Consider the following 7,088-nt stretch of genomic DNA (forward strand, 5'->3'; position numbering starts at 1 on the left):
CCTAATATGTGCACTTTTATTTTTTTTCTTATATATTTATTTCCATTTTTTTATTTTATTTATTTTTGTTAATTGTTCAATTTACAAAAATAATTCTGATACATTTATATTTTATTTTAATTTTGAATTTTAATATTCTCCAATTATTTAGATATGTTATTTTAATTTTCAATATGTATGTTATTTCTTTTTTATATTTCAACTTTTGAGTGTTAATTTTTACAATATGCATGTTTATATTCTAATAATTTTAGTATGTCTGAAACAAGTAAAATTTTACCATATATAGATTTTGTTGATTAAGACATTCCTTTAATCTAATTTTAATATTTTACAACCACGAAATTTACATAAAAATATAATTAAATTGAATTTGACTTGACATCACTTAAGACAAACGACTCGAGTTACAGATGACGGTGTCGATCAAATTTTGATAATATGTGAAGGATATGATACAATTTTGTTATTATATTTAGTTGTCATCAAGATTTGTATTAAATGACATAGATTTTTGATAATATCTTTTTCGATGTTTAATGTATAATGTATAATATATCTTCTTGTTTTTATATTCTATTTAAAAAAAGAAAAAGAAAGAAAAAACAATAACCAATAAATAGTTATAAAACAAGTTTTCTGTTTCTAGTTTTTTTTAATAAATGGAGAACAATAATATTTATCAAACATATTCTTCTTTCTTGTTCTTGTAAAAGGGGAAACATGAAATAAGGAACGGAAAAATTATCAAACGGTCCATAAATTGTTACAAAATTATGAAGTATAGTGACCAAATCATTCCTTATTAAAATTTAGTGACTAAGGGCCCGTTTGATAACGCTCCTATTTTTCGTTTTACCGTTCCCTATTTCCTATTTTTTAAGAACTAGAAACAGGAAAATGTTTGATAATTGTTCATGTTTCCTATTTCTTGAAAAACAAAACATAAACTTGTTTCATAACTATTTATTGTTTCTTATTTTTCTTGTTTCTCTTTTTTCTTCATCTTTTTTCCTTTTCCCTTTTTTTGTAGTAACATGATATAAAAAAAAAATATGTCATACAATAAACATCAAAAAATAAATTACCAAAAAGTTTATATCATTCAACACAAATATGTCTCGATGCAAACTAAAAAAATAACAAAGCAATATCTATCTTTCAAATGTTGTCCAAATTTAATCGATCATGTCATCTCTTTCTTCGAACTCGTTTTCCATTTATTTTCATTATCATCTTCTTCACCAACAGAGTTTTATTTCTTCCAACATCATTTTCATCTTCAAAATCTTATCAAAGCTTTGTTGATGGGCAAACATTTATACTTTAATAGTAGTATCTCCAAAAATCCTCAGAAGCTTTGCGTAATGTGCAATCATTTTTTTTAAAACTTATTAGCTTTCTTATTCACCTATAAGAAATAGCACAACAATATATAACATAAACTATGATTCAATAGATGATTAGAAATGAAGAAGAGCACTTCCAATTTAATTATACCTTAAAAAGATCATTTTGTTGCTCCTCTTCTAGAGTGATAATGCCTAATAATAGATCTCAACCATTTCTTGTCATATCACCTAGTATTTTTTTGAAGTCTTTGTGAATTTGTCTTAATTTATTAAACTTGTTTTTCAATTGATCATGAGTATTAGTGTCACAATCGCTCTTTCGGAAGCTTCTCTTAGCGATTGTGCGGCACTTGTTCCCGCTCACGAACAAGCCAGCCAACTCAATTACGGACTGCCGATGGCACACCGAGTGCCTCTTGCAACCTCCACCCCCGTTTTAGGGAAAACGGTTTTAGAAAACGGGTTTGGAGAAAAGGTTTTCGTAAGAAGATTTGTGAGTGTGAATAAAGAAAGAAAGATTGTAGTAGACTAGAAAGCAATAAGCAACAACAACGGCTTTATAGAGTACTACTCCGGGTATGAGGAAATGATGGTTAGTCTTATCCCCATATAGTGCATTCTGAACAAAAAGCCAACTGGCGCCCTTGCATATGCAAAAGGGCGAGTGGTCACTTACAATGAAAATGTAAAGGAAGCAAACTAACTACACTAATACAATACAGGATGTGAAAGTAAGCTAGAAAGGGGTTGGATTGGGCATGCGGCCATGGGCAACAGGCCCTGGACAAGCATGACCGTTACATTCTCCCCCACTTAATTGGTTGACGTCCCCGTCAACCGACCTTGTTCAAAACCTGCAATGGCTGGAGCTGCATTCTTCAAGTCTTCGGCCCGCTCCCAACTGATCTCTTCGTCGGGGAGATCCTTCCATTTCACTAAGAACTCTGTCAGTTCACGTCTGGGTCTTCCAATACGGCGCGTACGTTTATCCAGGATTTGTGCAACTTCTTTCTCAGCAGAACTCTTCATCGTGACCGGTGGGCGCCTTAGCATGTTTCGCTGTTCGTCCTCGGGATCGGAATGATAGGGCTTCAGGATACTCACATGGATGACAGGATGAATCTTCATCCATGAGGGTAACTGAACCCTGTATGAGGTTCTCCCGACCTTCTCAATTATCTCCACTGGACCTTCATATTTCCTTACTAGCCGTTGGTCTCTCTGGCCTCGGAAACGAAACTGTTCCGGTCGTAGCTTGATCAGGACCTTGTCCCCAGCTTGAAACTCAAGGGCCCTCCGCTTCTTATCAGCCCACTTCTTCATCCTCTTCGATGCTCTTTCTAGGTAGGCGCGAGCGATCTCAGAGGTTTTGCTCCACTCTTTAGTGAAGTTATGTGCCTGAGGACTTTTGCCTGCATAAGGGTGGTCCACCAAGTGTGGCATGAGTGGCTGTCTGCCGCACACGACTTCGAAGGGTGTTTTTCCGGTCGCGGAACTCTGCTGGCTATTGAAGCTGAACTGAGCCACATCTAACAACTGGACCCAGTTCTTCTGCCTAGCGTCGATAAAGTGACGCAGATATTCCTCGAGCATACTGTTGAAGCGTTCCGTCTGTCCATCGGTTTGGGGATGATAGCTAGAGGAGATATTCAGTGATGATCCCAATATTCTGAACAATTCTGTCCAGAATGTCCCAGTGAATCTTCCGTCCCGATCGCTAACAATGCTCATGGGGACACCCCATAATTTCACGATGTGTTTGAAGAACAACTGAGCAGTCATCACGGCTGTGCACATTTTCGGCGTTGGGACGAACGTGGCATATTTCGAGAACCGGTCGATGATAACAAGGACCGATTCAAACTCTCCCACCTTGGGCAAATGGGTGATGAAGTCGAGAGACACACTCTCCCACGGTCTAGAGGGCACAGGTAGGGGTTCCAGCAGACCCGCTAATTTCGCCCTTTCAACCTTATCTTGTTGGCAGACAAGGCAAGTCTTGGTAAATTGCATGACATCGTCTCGAAGACTTGGCCAATAGTAGCCTTGCTTCAGAAGGGCATAAGTCCTCTGCCAACCATTATGTCCTGCCCACGGTGTGTCGTGACACTCCTTCATCAGCGACCTTCGTAACTCCCCGGATCTGGGGATGTAGAGGCGATTGCCTTTGGTGTATAGTAGATCATCTTCCACCCAGAACTGGCGTGTCTTCCCCTCCCTGGCCAACTGTAAGATGGCCTGCGCTGCTGTATCATTTGTCAAGTGAGTTTTGACAGTTTCTCGTACTGTTGCACTCAACGTACTTGCTTGTAGGCGGGCGAACATGCACAGGGCCGCATGTTCGCTCTTTCGGCTAAGAGCGTCAGCCGCTTGGTTGCTCTTCCCCGGTCTATGTTCGAATTGGAAGTCGAACTCCGCTAGACATTCCTGCCACCGTGCCTGTTTGGACGACAACTTCGGTTGGTTGAAGAAGTGACAAATGGAGTTATTGTCGGTCTTGACCACGAACTTGGCCCCCAAGAGATACTGTCTCCAGGCCCTCAAGCAGTGAACTACTGCTAACATCTCTTTCTCGGAGGCGGCATACCTCCGTTCGGCATCATTTAGTTTTCTACTCTCATACGCGATGGGGTGTCCGTCTTGGAGGAGAACACCGCCCAACGCGAAGTCAGAAGCATCAGTCTCTACTTCAAATGGCTTGGTCACGTCGGCAATTCCGAGGACCGGCCCCTCAATCATCACTTTCTTCAAGCCCTCAAAGGCGGCTTGACATTCAGGAGTCCAGCTCCATTGGCTATCCTTCTTCAACAGTTCGGTTAACGGCCCTGTTCTTCGGAGGTAGAGGCCAATGTGGCTTGAAAAGCATTGAACGCAGTTCGATTTGGACATTCGCCCGCCCTGTGTGGCCCTCTACATATGAAACAAGATAGGGGGCGATTGTAATTGTTATGCTGTTGTGGCGGCCCCCGCCAGTTGTTTCCTGATCTCGGTTGGGAGGATTTACGGTCCCCCCCTGTGTTCTTGTCTCCTCCCCCAGGTCGGGGAGGACTGGAACGGCTGTTTCTGTTTCCCCCATTGGAGGAAGTTGATTGTTTCCTCACATCTTGCGAGTCAGTGCTAAGGTCGTACAGCCGTTCAGCTGCCGCGTAGGCAGAGGGGAGATCCTGTACTCTCTGTTCATATAGTTTTGCTTTTGCCCACGGTTTCAACCCTTCCACAAAGCAAAAGACCTTGTCTTTTTCAGACATATCTCGTATGTCTAACATAAGTCCTGCAAACTGTTTTACATAGTCCCTGATGTTACCTGTTTGCTTTAACTCTCGAAGTTTTCGTCGAGCCAAGATCTCGACATTTTCAGGGAAGAACTGCGAACGAAGTTCTTGTTTCAATCTATCCCAAGTATCAATAGTGCAGCGTCCTTCCTGTATGTCTGTAAATCGTGATCTCCACCACAATTTTGCATCTTCAACTAGATGCATCGTTGCTATTGTGACTTTCGACTCTTCAGTCACTGTGTTCGTCGCCTTGAAGTATTGCTCAAGGTCGAAGATAAAATTTTCCAGGGCCTTCGCTTCTCGCACCCCACAGAAGGGTTTCGGTTCTGGGATTTTTATTCGGCTCACTGCCATTGCTCCCCCAGGTGGGGCTTGGTTCCCTACCGCTCGGATGGTGAGATTCACTCTAGCACTCACATCCGCTATCTCGGCTCTGACGACATCCAGGGTCGATCGAAAGTCTTCAGATAAGTCAGTTACCATCTGAAGTATTGCTTTTTGGGAGCTGTCCAGCTCTTCGACACGCTCCTCTATGTGGGCAACAGAGCCCGAGGAGCTATCGCCTCGTTCAAAGCTGCCGGACCGTACTGTCTTGGTCTCGAGGGTCTCTACCCTCATCATCAATTCTCTGACGGGTAATCCGTCTAGGCGGCCTACCACCGCATCAATTCCATCGGCTTTCTCGGCAACTTCTTGTAGCCGAGTCTCAAGGAAACGAACATTATCTGGGACCTCTCTCAGGTAGAGCATTTGTTCTTCCATCTCTACCAATCTGTCCACATGGGACTTGTTCAGGTTCTTCGTCGCCGACATGATCGCTGATCTCTCTCTATAAGCCAACCTTGGCTCTGATACCAACTGTCACAATCGCTCTTTCGGAAGCTTCTCTTAGCGATTGTGCGGCACTTGTTCCCGCTCACGAACAAGCCAGCCAACTCAATTACGGACTGCCGATGGCACACCGAGTGCCTCTTGCAACCTCCACCCCCGTTTTAGGGAAAACGGTTTTAGAAAACGGGTTTGGAGAAAAGGTTTTCGTAAGAAGATTTGTGAGTGTGAATAAAGAAAGAAAGATTGTAGTAGACTAGAAAGCAATAAGCAACAACAACGGCTTTATAGAGTACTACTCCGGGTATGAGGAAATGATGGTTAGTCTTATCCCCATATAGTGCATTCTGAACAAAAAGCCAACTGGCGCCCTTGCATATGCAAAAGGGCGAGTGGTCACTTACAATGAAAATGTAAAGAAAGCAAGCTAACTACACTAATACAATACAGGATGTGAAAGTAAGCTAGAAAGGGGTTGGATTGGGCATGCGGCCATGGGCAACAGGCCCTGGACAAGCATGACCGTTACATTCTCCCCCACTTAATTGGTTGACGTCCCCGTCAACCGACCTTGTTCAAAACCTGCAATGGCTGGAGCTGCATTCTTCAAGTCTTCGGCCCGCTCCCAACTGATCTCTTCGTCGGGGAGATCCTTCCATTTCACTAAGAACTCTGTCAGTTCTCGTCTGGGTCTTCCAATACGGCGCGTACGTTTATCCAGGATTTGTGCAACTTCTTTCTCAGCAGAACTCTTCATCGTGACCGGTGGGCGCCTTAGCATGTTTCGCTGTTCATCCTCGGGATCGGAATGATAGGGCTTCAGGATACTCACATGGATGACAGGATGAATCTTCATCCATGAGGGTAACTGAACCCTGTATGAGGTTCTCCCGACCTTCTCAATTACCTCCACTGGACCTTCATATTTCCTTACTAGCCGTTGGTCTCTCTGGCCTCGGAAACGAAACTGTTCCGGTCGTAGCTTGATCAGGACCTTGTCCCCAGCTTGAAACTCAAGGGCCCTCCGCTTCTTATCAGCCCACTTCTTCATCCTCTTCGATGCTCTTTCTAGGTAGGCGCGAGCGATCTCAGAGGTTTCGCTCCACTCTTTAGTGAAGTTATGTGCCTGAGGACTTTTGCCTGCATAAGGGTGGTCCACCAAGTGTGGCATGAGTGGCTGTCTGCCGCACACCACTTCGAAGGGCGTTTTTCCGGTCGCGGAACTCTGCTGGCTATTGAAGCTGAACTGAGCCACATCTAACAACTGGACCCAGTTCTTCTGCCTAGCGTCGATAAAGTGACGCAGATATTCCTCGAGCATACTGTTGAAGCGTTCCGTCTGTCCGTCAGTTTGGGGATGATAGCTAGAGGAGATATTCAGTGATGATCCCAATATTCTGAACAATTCTGTCCAGAATGTCCCAGTGAATCTTCCGTCCCGATCGCTAACAATGCTCATGGGGACACCCCATAATTTCACGATGTGTTTGAAGAACAACTGAGCAGTCATCACGGCTGTGCACATTTTCGGCGTTGGGACGAACGTGGCATATTTCGAGAACCGGTCGATGATAACAAGGACCGATTCAAACTCTCCCACCTTGGGCAAATGGGTGATGAAGTCGAGAGACAC

The sequence above is a fragment of the Benincasa hispida genome, chromosome 11, assembly GCF_027475165.1.
Source record: "Benincasa hispida cultivar pf3 chromosome 11, pf3_genome.v1.1, whole genome shotgun sequence".
Classification (NCBI taxonomy): Eukaryota; Viridiplantae; Streptophyta; class Magnoliopsida; order Cucurbitales; family Cucurbitaceae; genus Benincasa; species Benincasa hispida.